Source organism: Microtus oregoni, unplaced genomic scaffold, assembly GCF_018167655.1.
Source record: "Microtus oregoni isolate MIOR12 unplaced genomic scaffold, Mior012 000029F_ref0000214, whole genome shotgun sequence".
NCBI lineage: Eukaryota > Metazoa > Chordata > Mammalia > Rodentia > Cricetidae > Microtus > Microtus oregoni.
Window position 1 is genome coordinate 15217083 of NW_024543088.1, and position 15182 is coordinate 15232264.

The 15182-nt window shown below is 46.6% G+C and overlaps 1 protein-coding gene across 1 annotated transcript in view; it reads left to right on the top strand.

Moving 5' to 3' along the window:
* The first annotated feature begins 1057 nt into the window (after positions 1 to 1057).
* Arhgef18 (Rho/Rac guanine nucleotide exchange factor 18) overlaps positions 1058 to 15182 on the top strand; it is a 67038-nt gene continuing 52913 nt past the window's right edge. Inside the window, exon 1 of the mRNA XM_041678350.1 lies at positions 1058 to 1161. The gene's annotated coding sequence lies outside the window, so the exon portion shown is untranslated. The remainder of the gene's footprint in view (positions 1162 to 15182) is intronic.

Below are 15182 nucleotides of genomic sequence, written 5' to 3' on the forward strand. Positions count from 1 at the left end.
CATTGAGGAAAACACACCCAAGAAATAAAAACACATATTAAAACAGTTCTTGCCTAACTCAGAACTAATGCCATTGTTTCACCCCATTGTTTAATTTTTCTACTTTACTTTTTACTTACTCTTATTATTATTTTTTAACTTTGTATATTTGAGACAGGATGTTCTGTAGCCAAGTCTGTCCTGGAATTCTCTATGTAGCCTTGAACTCCTGATCTTCCTGCCCCCACCTCCTGCATGCTAGGATGACAAATATATGTCACTATGCTCGCTGTGTGCGGTGCAGCAGATGGCTTCCTATACGCTAGGCAAGTACTCTATTGGACTGATCTCCATCCTCAGCCTAGCCAAGGTTACTTATTACCAGTCAGACTACCCCTTCTAACTCCAGCCTTGACACCCTCTCCTATGTGGGGCTGGAAGGCACTTGTATATAATGGCATATGCGTGTACAGGGGCACCTTCCAAGATGTGGGTCCCGGGTGTCAACTCAGGTCATCAGGCTGTTGGCAAGCACCTTTAACCACCAAGCTGTTTCGCTGTCCTCCCATCCCAGCAGGGTTTCTGATATGCTTCTCAGTGTTCAGCAGCTTGTTCTCAGCATCCTGGGTCAGAGTGTCTGGAGTGTGTGTGTGTGTGTGTGTGTGTGTGTGAGAGAGAGAGAGAGAGAGAGAGAGAGAGAGAGAGAGAGAGAGTTTATTAAAGAAGAAAAAGGTACTCCTAAGCAAGGGACAAGACTGAGGCTCAAAAGCTAGCGGTGATACTCTGAGAAATCTGATGTACTTTTCACACCCTGTCTACTAGCTTTGGGGATTTTTGTTGTAGCTGTTTTTGCTTTCTGTTTTTCTATGTTTGTGCGTGTGCTGTTTATATGTGCCTGCACATGTGTGTACAAGTGTGTATACCTGTAAACATGCATGCTGAGGTTGATGAAAGGATAGACCCAGCTAAGGGCAAAGTCCCAAAGTCCCAGGTGCCTGGAGGCGAAACCTCAAGACGAGTCCCTGCCCCCTTCTGGGCCCCGCCCCCTTGGGCCGGCTTACGCACGCGCAGCTTGATCTCGCACGGCACACCGCTTCCGGCTCCTGGGAGGCCGGGCGGAGGCTGCCGGAGCGACCCAGGAGCCAGCGGAGCAGAGAGCGGCCTGCGAGGGACCCTGCAGAAGTGAGTGGGCCGGGGCGATTTTCGCGGCGCCGGGGACGGGGACCCTTTGTAAACTATTTGCTAGACAACATACTCCCAAAGGTGCCTCTGGGACGTTCACGCCTCCCATGCAAGTCACCTCTTCATACAAGGGGTTTCCAAGTGGAGAATGTGGGGTTCAGTGGTGCAGACGGTACCCAGCCGCCCTGTCCCAGCGCCATGGACGCTGCAGCCACCTTTCCTGGAAAGGAGAGAGAAAAGCCACTGAACTAAATGCAGCTCTTTGCTCCCGGCTTGGGGACACCAGGGCCAGTGTCAAGGGTGGAGTGTCCCCCACAGCAATTCCTTGCACCACTTTAGGCCCTCTGGAAATCTTGACACCCTTGCCTGCGAGCGTTTGGGTGCAAACCGGGCCTGTTTCGCTTCTTGCTTTCTACATTCCTTCCGGGCTGAGAACTCAGCAGGTGCGCTGTAACTTTGATTGCTCGCAGCCAAATTGAGCGTTTTGTTGTTGCTGTCCTTTCCTTATCTTCTCTTTTAATTACCTGTAGCTTGGTGGAAGTAACTTGGCCAGGAGGGGGAAAGTTCCTCCAGGTTTATCACAGAAGCAGCAGTCTCCCTCCGGTTTTTTTTATTTTTTTGCTCAGTTCTCGGGGCGTTGGGATCTGGGGCTGTGGCGTTCAAGGGCCTTTCCATTTCTTGCTGGGAGCGTACACACAGCTTGATGAGCAAGGGCGATTTGAAATGAAAGAGTTTGTTTTGTTTTGGTTTTTGCAGGTGTCTGAATGAATGATTAACCTTTTAACTGTAAGGAGAGTCGTCTCCGCGTCTCATCAGACCTAGTGGTCTGGTCCCGGTTCTGTCATCTATGTGCTATGTAACATGATCAAGTCCCGGTCTCCTCATTAAACTGAGAATAAGGACTAGTCGTGGGTTCGGTGAGGTGACATGTCAAACGGATGTAGCGGAATGTCTGGCATATGGTCGGTGTTCAGTGTTACATAACCTGTGCATATGGACCTGCTTCCAGACCCGGAGGATTGTGTGTGATGTGTGAACCCGGGTGCAGGAGGTCAGAGGTCAGCTTTGAAGTAGATTCTCCTAACACGTCTATGTGAGTTCTGGGATTCGAACTGAGATCACCAGGCTTGTACTGCAAATACTTTTGTCCATTACGCCATCTCCCACCCCCAAGCCTAGATTGTAGGTATTGTGAAGCCAGGGGAATTGGGTGTCTTGTTGGTTCAGACTGGATCAAGATTTAGACTTGTCCCTGTTTGTTGCTCCTGTTGGTCCCCAAGCTCTTCTCTGGGGCAGGGACAAGGCCTTCTAAAAGAAGAAAAGAAAAAAGGGTTGATCTTGTAAAGAGTAAACATTTGTTTTCTATCGTTTATTTTTCTTGTGTTGAGACTTGAACCCAGTTCCTTGCATACTAGGAAAGCTCTACTACTAAGCCCCCCCCCCTCCCCAAGCCTCTTATTTCCATTATTTATCATTATTTCCTAGAGGTCAGAGGACAGCTTTGTGAAGTGGCTTCTACCTTTCCACCTTCATCAAACTGGCACCATAGGGTCTTACCCCATGCCAGGCTGGCTTTGAACCGCATTGTCTCAAGGGCTGGGCACCCACGTTGTTTCTATTTTCAGTGCCGCAGGTTAGTGAAATTTAGAGGGTCTGTGATTTCTTAAGTTCACTGGCGAATGGCTCCGGACTTTCTCGGCTGTTCCTTGCATAGCTGGGTGTAATTTGCATTCTTGTCACACAGTAGCAATTTGGCCACTTGCACGGTTTACCCACCCCAGGCACCCTGGCTGTGGTAAGCAGCTGTGCCTCCCTGTGTTTATCTACCACGAGTTTAGCATAGTTTTGATCTCCTATCAAGGTCTCCTTCATTTCTCCCAACCTGGGTCGTGTTTCCATTTCTTCCAGCCCCGTCTGTGACTTTTCAGCAATTTTCACCTCCAGCTGCCTTACGTTATTTAAAGCCCCAAATCCTGTCTAAAACCTAGCCCATCTTGTTTCTTTGTTACTTGTTAAGCAAACACTTTTCCTGCTGAAAGGGACCTAGGGCTGGCTACCTTGTGGAAAACCCTCTCACAAGGTGCAAGACAGTTCAGGGGTAGCTCTGGAGGGAGCTGGAGGAATTTATTTTTAAGGGAAGAATGCAGCTAGCGGAGGGAGGGAAACTTGAAAACACCGTCCTCCCTGCGAGCTTGGGCGTCTGCCTCTGCAGCTGTCTCTCCGTTGCTGGGTCTCTTTCTCATTCAAATCAAGTTGTGAGCAAAGTAAAGCTGGCTTCTCTGCCTTTGGGAGTAAATCAAGTCATCCCGGCAATTAAGAATATAATGCAGTTAGGCTCAACAGGAATGTGGCTCATTTGGTGAGAGCGTGTTTTGAGCACAAAGCCCAGGTTCCATCCCCAGCACTATGTAAGCCAGGGCGTGGTGGCACAAGCCTGTTGGCTGTACAGTGAGTTTGAGGACATCCTGGGCTCCATGAGACCCAGTCTAGAAAAAGTATTAGTAGCAGATACAACTTGTGTCAAAACCTGGGGTGTGGGGAGGAAGCAATTCTAAAGTTTCTAACAGAACACATTTAAGAAACAGTGTGATGGTTACATTTTCAATATGTCCGTTTGCTTATGGTCAAATGGCAACTTCTGTTACTCTTTTAATGTGACAGCTTCATTGTGACACAAGCCATGTGCCATAAAATTACCTTTAAAAATGTACCACTCAGTAATTTTCATTATTGTTCTGCAGATGTAGAGCAAAACCATCGAGCCTCCTTGGTTTCTTGCAGTGGTGGGGATGTGACTCTTTGTTATGTGCTACCTGAAGTTTGGGAGAGATGGGGACTTGTGAGCACGGGTCTGTTCTACAGTGGCTGCCTGACAAGGCTAGTCTGCAGGTTCCATCCTTCTAGCCTGAAGAGAAAGGAGAGAAGGGCAGATGGGAGGATGGAGGGGTTGAGACCCTGCTATATTTTTGGTATGAATTTAGAGTGCTGTAGTACTTTGGGAAAACTGATCCTGACAGCCTTGAGGTTAGACCTAGAATCAAGTGTCCAGCCCAGAGAAAGGAATATAGAGCTCTATAAAAATACGCCAAGGCTACAGGAAGGGTTAGGTGGGTAGGAGTGCTTGTTGTGTAAGCGTGAGAACTGAGTGCAGATACTAGCACCAAACAAATAGAAGCCAAGAGTGCTCCTGTGTGGGTTCTCTGGGAACAGGGTGGGGTCTCTGAGTTCGAGGCCAGCTGGTTCTTTGAGGTGACTTCAAGGCCTGCAAGAGCTACCTAGTGAGACCCCGTAGCGAACAAAAAACTAGGTACACACCCCTAACCCCAGTGCTGTGGGTGGGAGTGGAGATAAGAGTTGGGCTTGCTGGCTCCCGGTGCAGCCCCAGGTTTAGTGAGAGACTCTGACTCAAGAGCAGGACGCCCAACCTGCTGCTTAAGCCTCCACTCATGGACCTGCACACACCTAGGTGTGTGCACCACACAGAAATGCTTTGGGGCATAGTCTTTGATTTCTGGTGGGACCACATCCCGAGAAACCATCAGAAGTTGGAAATGCATTTAAAGCTGGGCCTGTTCCTCACAAATACTGCATGTTTTATTGAGTATGTGGATCCTTGTTTCTAATTGTTAAATATATATATGTTAAATACATATATATGTGTGTGTGTATATATACATACATATATATATATACATATATATATATATATATATATATATATATAAAATCTAGATGAGAAACTAGAAAGGGGCCTGTGAGATGGGGGAGGCAACAGAACACATAAGATAATGAAAGTGAGAGGGAAAATATTGAGGGTGGAAGGGTTTATTGGGGAAGGCAGGGTGGAGATTTATCTACCAAAATTAACTATGAGAGTGTCATAAAGAAACCTGTTACTTTTAAAGCTTTTAACGGCTTGTATTATTGTGTGGGGTGGGTTGTATGTTTGTATATGTAGTGTGTGGGCATGTGTAGAGGGTCAGCAGATGATAACTTGGGGAAATTGGTTCTCTCCTTCTACCGTGTCAGTCCTGGGGATTGAACTCGGGTTGCCAGGTTTGGCAGCAGGTGCCTTTACCCTCCGAGCCATCTCTCCCACCCCATAAGATAATTTTAAATAAGTAAAGCCTAGTCTGGTGGTACAGGTGCACCATTCCAACTACTTGAGAAGCTGAAGCAGGAGGATCATAAGTTCAAAGCCTCCCTAGACTACAGGTTGAATTTGAGGTCACTTTGGGCAACCTACTGAGACTGTCTTGAAATAAAAAGTAAAAACAGTTCTGCTGTGGTTGTAGGTCAGTGGTACTGTGACTGCCTTATGGTCACGAGGACCTAGAGTCCTAGGACCACCAAAAGAAACAATACATTGTAATACAGTCTAACTAGCACATGGTTTAGTTTCTCTTTTAATGTTTTATTCATTTAGTTGGGGGAGGGCACATGTCTGCCGTGGCACTCAAGCAGAGGTCAGAGGACAACTCTGTGAAGTCTGTTATCTCCCTTCCATCACGTAGGTCCCAGGAATCAAAGCTAGGTCATCGGGTTTGTGCCGCAAGCACCTTTATCTACCAAGCCCCATACTATAGTTTCTATTGGATGGATGCATGCTACTTTTGTACAGTCATAAAGTCAAGAAATCATAAGACAAACGGTTGTAAGCCAGGGTCCATCTGTGCACAGACACCCCTAGGATTGTTCATAAAAGCCCAGTAATGGAGATAAACCCAGATGTCCATGCTGATCTGATGGGTAAATAGCATGTAGCCCATCCACATGGTGAAATATTACTCAGCAATGAAAAGAAAGCTCTGATACATAAGTGAACTTGAAGTGTCCAGAGTAAGCATTTCCCACAGACACCATGGGTTTGTGGTTGCCAGTGGCTAGGGGACTGACAACGAAGTAAGCTGTAGGTGTCTTTGGTGCGATGAAAACATTTTAAAACTGCTGGCGAGTGGGACGGCAGGATGGGTCATTAGATAAAGGTGCTTGAGGCCCAGGACTCTGGAGGGAGGAAAGAGTCAACTCTTTCCTGTTGTCCTCTGGCCTCCACTTGCATACGGTGGCACACGCACGAATATGTCAAGTGTAAAATTGAAGGCAATTAGTGAATTCAAGACTGAATATATTGGAAGAAAAGGAACTGGAAACACAGTGCTCGTGTGTGTGTGTGTGTGTGTGTGTGTGAAGATCAGGTGTCAGTCCTCACATTGTTTGAGGGTCCCTCTTTTGCTGGCATAAAGCTAGTTGGCTGTGAGCTACCCTGGATCCTGTGTGCCACCTCACTGCAGGAGTGCCAGGATGACAAATGTGCATTATTAGGTTCAGCTTTACTTGGGGATCTAAACTGAGATCCTCACCCTCGGACATGCCGCACTTTGCCCTCTGAGCCATCTCCCCAGCCTTACACTGGTCTGGAGCTCACCGAGTAGGCTAGCTCGGCTAGACAGTGCACTCTAGGGAACCCCCGAGTCTTTGCCTCCCTAGTGCCAGGATTACAAACATGTGCTGCCACACCCAGATTTTTTTGTGTGAATTCTAAACAAACTCAGGTCCTCATGCTTGTTGGGCAAACACTTTACCCACTGAGCCGTCTCCCCAGCCCCCATGGGATGAAGTATTAACAGTTTTCAGCTACATGTATTTATTTGTGATATGCACACATGCATTGCCCTAGTGTGTGTGTGTGGAAGTCAAGAGACAGCCTACGGGAAGTTCTTTCCTTCTACCATGTGAGTTCGAGGGATCAAACTTGGCAGCAAGTGCCTTTACCCACTGAGGCATTTTGCTGGCCCTGGGACAGAATTTTAAGGAAGAGTTTGAAACTGAAAGCCTTAAGGTAAAGGAATGGCAATGATTTGGAGAGCTCTAAAGAAGCTCGCATGAGCTAGACAACTCAGCATAGGACTGCCCTCACTCTGGAGACTGAAGCTGAAAATGTTGAGTTCAGGACCAACCTGGGCTAAAGACTGAATCCCTGTGCCTCAAGGGAAAAAGTTACAAAGCCTGCCCATGGTGGCAAGGGTTAAAGCAGAGATGTGGGATACTACCTACATGGTATAGCCCTGGTGGGACAGATCTTTGTGCAACTGGACATGGCCAGCAAGCTCCAGGGACCTTCCTGTCTCCAGCACCGGAGTCATAGCCTGCCTTTAAAATCAGTGCTGGGGATTCAGTGGAGCCTTCTCCCCACTCCGAAACCTTCTGCTTCTAACCACTCCCAGTTATTACATAAGGAGGTTTTCACCATGTACAGTGCTTTCCCAGCGTTTTGAAGTTCAGGTGGTAGAGTTAGACCCCCCCCTTAATCCAGAGAAGGAAGATTGAAGGTGTCAGACTCCTTAGAACATTTTTGAACCTGAGCTCTGGAGATAATTTCCTGTAAAGAATAAATGGGTGAGGGCCATTTGGTGGCTCAGCAGGTAAAGGTATGCAATGCTAAGCCTGTATCCCCCTCCCAACAAATCAGCATAAGACGATGCGTAAGTGAGGCCACTGTGTTCACACACACACACACACACATATATGACCTCAACGCGTGGGAGGTAAAGGCAGAAGGATCAGGAGTTCAAGGTATCTTCAGCTTCATCCTGGTTCAAGGGCCATCCTGTGCTGTATGAGAACCTGCCTCAAAAAATAAACATATGTTGCAGTCTGTCAAATACTGTCCCTGCTCTTTATAGCTCTTCCGGCCCCCATGTGTTCAGTGGTCACCTTAAAGTGGCTGGGAAAAAACTCAGTGGTTAAATAGTTTGATCATCTTCAGACCCAGAATTCACATAAAAGCAAGATTGGTGGCACACCTGTGATTCTGGCCTCCGGAGGCAGGGTTAGGGGATCCCTAGAGCAAGATGGCTGGTGACAATAGCCGTACTGTGAGCCCTGGACTTGACTGAGAGATGCTGCCTTGATGAATAATATGGAAGAGCGATAGAGTATGATTCCGAGCATCAACCCCCGGCCTCCAAGTGCTTGTTCACAGGGGCATGCACACATACACACATATGTGTCCTCACACATATAGAAATCATGCATATACATACACACACCCCCATACACACATGTAAAAATGGAAACAGAAAATAACCAAATATCACCATTACCAAATATAAAAATCAACCAAACATAGTGTCCCCAGTCCATTCATAGACTGAGGCAAGATCACTTGGGTAGCACAAGACCCTATTTCTTTAGAGACAAAAGTGGGAAGAAGAAAATACCCTTTCCACCAACCCCCCTGTAATAGCCAGCTTGCAGCCTGACCTTGATACACAGGATATGTTGAAATATATTCAAGCTCACGCCATTGTAGTTGTAAAAGGAATACTAATGAAGGCCTTTGCAAAGTTCTGGAATTTTCCTGCTCTAAGAACTGGCTGCTGACTTACATTTAAAATGTTTTTTATTGTATTTTTTATTTATTTTGTATGGGGAGCTTGTGTGGAGGTCACATGGCAACTTGAGTTAGTTCTCTACTTCCGCTTTATGTTCCTGAACTTCATGATCAGACTCGAGCGTCTTCCCTCAAGATGACAGCTTCCCTGAGTTCTCTACTTCCGCTTTATGGTCCTGAATTTCACTCACTGAGCCACCTTGCCACCCCCTGCTGACTTATATGAGTAGTTTATAGCTGGCTTTTTTTTTTTAATTAGAAGCCTCTTTTAAATTTTTTAATATTTGGGGCTACAGAGATGTCTCAGCAGTCAAGAGCACTGACTACTCTTCCAGAGGACCATGGTTCAATTCCCAGCACCCACATAGCCGCTCACTACTGTCTGTAACTCCAGTTCCAGAGAATCTGGCATCCTCATACAGACATGCAGGCAAAACACCAATACATATGAAATAAAAATAAAGATTTTTAATTGAATATTTATGCATATGAGTATTTTACTTGCATGTGTGTCTCTATGCACATTTTTGCCTGGTGCCTGTGGAGGTCAGAAGAGGGCGTTGGCTATCTTGGAACTTGAGTTACAGACAGTTGTGAGCCTCCATGTGGCTACGGGTAATTGAACCCAGAACCTCTGCAAGAGCAACCAGCGCTCTTAGCTTCTGAACCATTATAGCTGGCCTCCTTAGACTTGTAGGAAAGTTAGGATGCTCAGAGACCGAAATGCCTGTTTCCTGTTTGTGAGTTTAGCAGTCTGGGTGGAACTCAGTGATGATGCCCACAGTTAATCCCCTCCACACTTCCTTCATAGTAATCCCTTCTGCTGTCAAGCAGAATAATGGGTGTGCCCTTGCCCCACGATGATCCCTTCCTGGTAATTTTTTTTTTTATGGTGATGATGATGGAAAATCAGCCCTCCCTTCAGAAGCTAACTAGATACTGAAGAAGGACCAGCAAACTGCTTCTGCAACCACCCAGCTAGTATCTACATGATCCAGTCAGTCAAGAGTATGGACAGGAGAGGGGCTCTTGAAGTCTCCACCCCTAGCTGAGAACTTACTGTCAATTGGTGGCTGCCAGGGGAAGGAGAGTTGGTGTTCTTCAGGGATGTAGTCCCTAGAAGTCCAGTCACCTGGGTACATAGGTACATACTGGCAACAGGAAGGTGGGAGGGGGAAGTGGCGGTGGGGATAGAAGAGTTGGAATAGAGGAAAAGGGAAATGAGGTGGAATTGCACAGAGAATAATTAGGAAAAAGAGCCAGGTAATAAATGTTTTAGACTGAGGACACAGCATCCATTGCAGCCACTCCAAAGCAGCTGCAGATTATATTATTATACACAGAGTGGGTGTGGCCTTGTTCCGATTAAAAGGTTATTAAAATTCAAGTGTCTGATCCATGGATCATAGTTTGTCAGCACTGTGGTGAGGGTGAGTAGGGGAGGGGCCGCGTTTGTGCACACACATGTGCAAAAGCACTTGCTGGTACTCACACGTCCGCACACACAAATGTGCGCCTAGAGTTCAATGTCAAGTGTCCTTCTCAGTCGCTCTCCACTTCTGCTGAGTCCTGGTCTTTTCACTGAACCTGGAGCTCGTGGATTTGGCTAGATTGGCTGGCAGAAAGTCCTCAGGATCTCTGCCTGCCTGTCTCCCTAAAGCTGGAGTTACAGGTGCACACTCCCACCCACAACCTGGCTTTTACATGTGCGCTGGCATCCAGATTGTGGTCCTCAAGCTTGTGCCATGGGCGCTGGCATCCAGACCGTGGTCCTCAAGCTTGTGCCATGGGCGCTGGCATCCAGACTGTGGTCCTCAAGCTTGTGCCATGGGCGCTGGCATCCAGACCGTGGTCCTCAAGCTTGTGCCATGGGCGCTGGCATCCAGACCGTGGTCCTCAAGCTTGTGCCATATGCGCTGGCATCCAGACTGTAGTCCTCAAGCTTGTGCCGTGGGCACCTGGCATCCAGACCGAGGTCCTCAAGCTTGTGCCACAAGCACTTTACTGCCCCAACCATCTCTCTGGCCCCTGGATCTGGCCTTTCTACAGTTCTGTCTCGAGGCTGTGTGGCTTTGTAAGTGTGGTGAAAGCCCCAGGTTAGGAGATGGGGCGACTGGAACCTGCAGGTCGCAGAAGCTGAGTGATGTGTAGGTCCACCCTTTCTTCCAGGGATCCTTTGCCTGCTACGGTGCATGTACCTAGGTCATGGGTTACGAAGAGTTCAGGTACTTCCAGGTTATTTATTTATGGGAGGGGGGGCATGCGTGGAGGTCAAAGGGCAACTTCGGAGCGTTCTCTACTTCCACCGCGTCAATCCTGGAGATCACACTCAGTTTGTCGGGCTTGGCGGCAAGCCCTCTTACCTGCCAATCCATCTTCCTGACCCTCCACCAGGCTAAAAACGGTTGTTCTATTCCCTGCTTTGGAAAGATTGGCTTATCTTGGGCAAGTTCAGACCAGAGCCTGCCTCTCATGGCGTCTTTCTGGGGTTCCCCTGCCCTGACTCCATTTGATGTATCTTTTTCCAGAAGTGAAATGATTCAAAGGACTCATTTCTAAAAGTCATCAAAGGAAACAGGTCACCCAGGGGGGACGGGCATCCTTTGTACACAGTTTCTGCCCTGCTCCTGCCCAGGACCAAATGTTTTTCTGTTTGCTGAAAGAAAAAAAACTGACCTCTTCAATAATTTAATACCCCTGTCCTCCTTCTGGCCACTTTTGCTGACACAGAATTTGTCTCTGTTTTGTTTAAAGTTTTATTGTTACATGTTACTATTTGCCTGAACATATGTATGTGCCATATGCACATAGTACCAATGGAGGCCAGAAGAGGGCTTACAGGCAGTTGTGAACCACACAGTGTGGATTCTGGGAACCAAACCCAGGTCCTCTTCAAGCGCAGCCAGAGCTCTTAGCTGCTGAGGCATCTTTCCAGCCCCCACCCCTTTTATTTGTAGGGCCAGAGCAGGTTTCGGAAGCTTTGCTGTCGTCACTGTCATGGAGCCCATCTCCCCAGAACCAACAACTTTCCTGAAAACTATTTCCAGACACTAAAGGATTCGATTTTAAAATGTTGTACTGCCTGTATTTATTTAGTGAATGGCAATCAGAGGATAACTTGCAAGAGTCAGGGTCACTTCTCTCTTCTACCGTGTGGATCTACCGTGTGGAACTCAGATTGTTGGGCTTGGAGGTAGCACCTTTACCCATTTGGCCATCTTGCCTCTCAGTTTTGATTTCTGAGTAACCAGTTGAGTTGACATAACCTTTTAAAAGATTAGTGCCCAGTACAACATAAAACAGAAACCAGTAATGCTAATAAATGTTTACCTGTCTGCAGGTAGAGGCAGGAGGATCAAAAGTCCAAGGTCATCCTTAGCTACATAGTGAGTTTAAGGCCAGCCTGGCCTATGTAAGTCTCTGTCTCAGAAAGAAAGGAAAACTAACCGAAAAGATTTCCAGAAGGGGACTGGGACTCGGATCAGCTGGTAGACTACTTGTCTAACATGCACAAAGCTTTCGGTTCCATCCTCAGAACCGCATAAGCTGGCTGTGGTGGTATACCTGTAATCCTAGTACTTGAGCACTGAAAATGGGAGAACCAGAAGTTCAAAGTCATCTAGGTTACATAGAGAGTTCAAAACCAACCTGGGCTACATAAGTCTTTAAAAATACAAGTAAGTAAATACTGGGAAGAAAAACAGACAGCTGTACTTCTGGGAATGCCTGCCTGAAGTGGGGGGTGGTTTTGCCAGGACCCTCATGGTTCAACATCTAGATTGCTTGCTTTATTTTTGTTGTTGTTGTTGAGACAGGGTTTCCCTGTGTAGCCCTGGCTATCTTGGAACTCTCTCTGTAGACCAGGCTGTTCTTGAACTCACAGAGATCCACATGCCTCTGCCTTTCACTTGCTGGCACCACTGCCAAGCATTTTTTTTTAATTCTTTTTTTTTTTTTTTAAAGATTGTTGCTTTTCATTTTACATATATGTCTTAGGGTTTTTTTGTTTTGTTTTGTTTTCTGTGAAGACACACCATAACCACAGCAACCCTTGTAAAGAAAACATTTAATTGGAGGTGACTCACTTACAGTTTCAGAGGTTCCATCTGTTATCATCATGACCGGAAGCATGGCAACATGTAGGCATACATGGTGCTACAGCTTGCAGGCTACAGGAAGTTGACTGAGACACTGGGCAGTATCTTGAGCATAGGAAAATCCCAAAGGCTTCCCCCACAGTGACACACTTCCTCCAACAAGGCCACACCCACTCCAACAAAGCTACACCTCTTAATAGTGCCACTCCCTGAGATTATGGGTACCAATTACATTCAAACTATTATAGTGTGTGAATAGTGCTTGCTTGCATATGTGTGTGTACCAGATGTGTGCCTGGTACCAAGGAGGTCAGGTCAGGGTGTCAGGCTCCCTGGAGCTGGATGGTTGTGAACTGCCTTACAGGTGCTGGGAACCAAGTCCTGGTGCTCTCTAAGAATAGCAAGTACTCTTAACCACTGAGCCATTGCCCCAGCTCCTGGTTTTTAAATTTTTTAACATTTATTTAGTATGGGAGTGGTAAGTGAGAGAAAAATGCATGCACATACTTGGCACTTGTGTGAGGGTCAGAGGACAACTTGGAGAAGCTGGTTCTTTCCTTCCTTCTTCCATGTGGGTTCTGGGGATCAAAAAAAAAAAGCCACACATCTTCAGGCTTGGCAGCAGGTGCCTTTACCTACTTAGCCCAGCATTCCACTTGCCCAGCATCTGGATTTGTGTGGGTCAAAAGCACATGCTCTTTCAGTATCTATAGAACTCAAATGGGCCTTACAGTAGGTGGGGTGGGTATGTTGAGGCAGAGTCTTTAGCACAGGCTACCCTTGAACTCACTCTGTAGTCCAGGCTGGCTGCCAGCTCACAATCCTCCTGCCTCAGCTTCTTATGGGATAGCATGATAGGCATGCACCTAGCTCAGTGTGTCTGAATATTCCTCTACCCTAAACCAATGAAACTGGAACCCTTGGAAGGAAGTGATCTGTAGGACATGCCTGTGTTATGTAGGGTCAGCTCCACCTTGCAAATCTCTTAAAGTGAGGCAACTTGCCTAGCCACTTTACCCCCTTCAGTCCCCTTCATCTTGAGCTTGTGCCTCTGGCATCATGCATAAATGTAATGCATGCCCCTTTCCAAGTGCACATACAAGGGCCATTTCTTTGGATGGTGGTCGATCTTATCCTTAGTAGGGCGGTTACTTGGTCTGTTTCGTCTCTCTCTCTCTGTCTCCCTCTCCTTCTGTATGTGTGGATGGGTATGCATGATTGGGGGAGCACTGTCTATGAACTTCAAGTGAAATGCTCCATCAGCCTCCACATTGTTCCTTTGAGATGGGGTCTCTCACTGAACCTGGAGCTAATGTTGTAGTGATTCTCCTTTATACATACATGGCCACTGGCCACACCCAGCTTTTCTATGGGTAATGGAGATTTGATCTCAAGTGCTGTGAACCTCTGAGCCACTTCCCCAGCTCCTCACTGGTGGCTCTAACTTACGGTGGTTATAGTTCATCCACCTAGGCCAATAGTCCTAGTACTGTCCACTCCACCACCTTGTACCATCCATAGTTAACCTCGATGATGACTCCAGACATCCAGTGGAGCCTGGTCTGCATTTGCCCGTGAGTTGGCCTGTCATTATCAGGTGGGTTTCAGTGAGTGCAAAATAGAAGCACGGCAGGGACCTTACAGTTGGTTGGCTGTAGTAGAACCAGTGTCTACAGTAAACCACAAGGTCTGTCATTCAGGACAGTCAGCCTTAAGAATGTGGGCAAAGTTTTTTGCTTTTTGTTTTGTTTTGCTCCATGTCAGGTTGAGGGTAGAGTCTAAGGGAAGCAGTATCAGCCCTAAGGCTCCTCCTCCATTACTGGGTTGGAGGTGTGTGCTCCATTTAATAAAAAAGAAAAATTGTGTGTTTGTGTGTGTGTGTGTGTGTGTGTTTCCTTCTACCATGTGGGTCCTGGGAACTGAATTAGACCGTCAGGCTTGAAGGACTTGGGTTTGGGTTAGAGTGAAGGGTTTCCCCCCATTCTTGTGTTCTAATGCCCTTAATTTTACTTACTACACTATAAATAATAAAGTTTAAAATGTCCCAGAGCATGAGTAGTGCTTTTGACAGTTCCATTACTATACAATATTATTTCCTATTTTGTTATTAACTTAATAACTTAGTATTTATTTTTCTTTGTTAGCATACAAAATAATGGCTATCAGAATGATGTTTTGTGCATAAATACTGTTGGACTTTGTGCATATTTAGTGTTCTAGGACTCCCTCTTGCCCCACCATCATTTTCATCCTCCCAAATAAATACTCCCTCTTCTGTTGTGTATGTTTTGTGTTTTGAGAAAGGGCCACATGTAGGCCAGGTTGGCCTTGAATTTGCTGCATGCATATCCTAGATTGACCATCCTTCTACCTCAGCCTGTGAGAGCTGGTTTTATAGGAATATACCACCATGCCCAGTTCTTGATTTTTTGATTGTTGTTTTTTATTTGAGTGAGACAGGGTCTCACAATAGCCTGGAAGTCTCTAGGTAAACCAGAGTAGCCTGAAACCTGTTCTGTCTATGCCTTCCA